This window comes from Cucurbita moschata, unplaced genomic scaffold, assembly GCF_002738365.1.
Source record: "Cucurbita moschata cultivar Rifu unplaced genomic scaffold, Cmos_1.0 Cmo_Scf00005, whole genome shotgun sequence".
Classification (NCBI taxonomy): Eukaryota; Viridiplantae; Streptophyta; class Magnoliopsida; order Cucurbitales; family Cucurbitaceae; genus Cucurbita; species Cucurbita moschata.
In genome coordinates, this window is record NW_019268521.1 from 2,106,867 (window position 1) to 2,108,976 (window position 2,110).

Genomic DNA, 2,110 nt, shown 5'->3' on the forward strand with positions numbered 1-2,110 from the left:
AATTCGAAGAACTGGTGGTTCAGTTTCTCTATTGTATTGGAATGTTGCCATGATCAACGAGGGCTTGCCAGTTGCCCTTGCTGGTCTGCCATGGTTGAATGATGTAATGTCTCCTAGGTCAACAAATATTTTCAATACATTTAATTTCTATGGGTCGGGACTCTGCCTACAAATGATGTCTTAACTGTTCTAATGCTCGGGATACATTTCATCTTGATTAGTGTAGTGAACTACATTGATTGGTTGAAACCACCTGTTTACAACCTCAATGAGTGATGTCTTAACTGTTCTAATGCTAGGAATACATGTAACATTCTAAGTTTCCCGCTAGTCTGTTTTAGTCCGTTACGTATTGTCGTTAGCCTCACAGATTCGAGAGGTGTGCCAGTGAGGACACTAGCTCCCAAGGGGGGTGGATGGTGAGATTCCACGTTGGTCAGGGAGGGAAATGAAGCATTTCTTATAATGGTGTGGAAATCTCTCCCTAGTATACGCGTTTAAAATTGTGAGGTTGATGGCAATACGTAACGGACCAAATCGGACAATATCTGTTAGCGGTAGACTTGGACTGTTACGGTACATTTTTTCTTGATCGATGTAGTGAAACTATATTAGTCAGTTGAAACTAGCTCTTTACGAATCTTAATGAGTGATGTCTTACCTGTTTTGATGCTCGGGATACAAGTAATAGCTCAAGTTCACCGCTAACAGGTATTGTGTGTTTTAGCTCGTTAGATATCACTGTTAGTCTCGTGGTTTCAAGTGGTGTGCCAGTGAGAACGCTGGCCCCTAAATGGGGTTAGATTGTGAGATCTCACGTTAGTTGGAGAGGGGAATGAAGCATTCCTTATAAGGGTGTGGAAATCTTTCCTTAGTAGACGTGTTTAAAATTGTGAGGTTGATGACAATATGTAATGGACCAAATCGGACAATATCTATTAGCGGTAGACTTGAACTGTTACAGTACATTTTTTCTTGATCAATGTAGTGAAAAACTATATTAGTCAGTTGAAACCAGCTATTTACGACCTTAGGTCACATTTCTTCTGATCAATGTAGTGAAACTACACCGATCGATCAAAACCATTTATTTATGACCTCAAAGAATGATATCTTTACTGTTCTGATGCTCGGGATGCATTTTTTCTTAAATAGATATGAGCTTTTAAACTACATAGTTACATAACTACTTTAATTTAAGTTTTTCATTAATTATGTAAATTATTTATTAAAAGAAACATTTTAAAAATCCATAAAACCAAAATATAATAAATTCGAATTTAATTTTATTATAGTTTCTCCAGATTCCAAAAATTTTATTTTTCGATTTTTGCTTTAAATAAATAAATATCGTGACTTATAATAAATGTATTAGCTTTATGATATGGACGTGTATTTAAATCACATAAGTTATGATGGTGAGCGGTAGGTGTACGAGGCATCTAAATCATAATTTAATAAATAAATATTAAATACTAACGAAATAATTATTACATTATTCCGTAAATATAATGTGTTAAATTAGTATATTATAATTATTTAAAAAAAAATAAAAGGTGCACATGCTTAAGTAATTAAAAAAATATTTATAAATTAATATAGTTAAAAAAATATTCTTTAATTTTGTTTTATTGGAATTATATAAATATTTCTAAGGTAAATTATAATTTTGGTCAATAAATTTTTTAAGGAAAAAAAAAACTCATTTATTTCAATAGAAATCAAATTTAGCTTAAAGTTAAATTTAATTAATAAAAATTTTACTAATGGATAATTTTCATTAAAAAAATTCAAGTTGGCGGAAGAAATTATTTAATAAAAACATTATCCAATTCTAAAAAAAAATATCCTTAAATTTTTAAAAATTCAAATACTCTTAAACTGAAAAATAAAAATTTAAAACTCTTTTAAAAATATTCAAAAATAATTTTTAAGGGTTTAAAAAAATTTTAATTTTTTTTAAAACTTAAAATATACTTTCAATTTTTTTTTAAAAAAATACATTTTTATTATTAGTACACATTTAAAAAATACTTTTCAATTAAAATGTTTGTAGATAATCTATAAGATATCGATAGACAGACGATTGTTTTTTTTTTTTTTTTTTTTT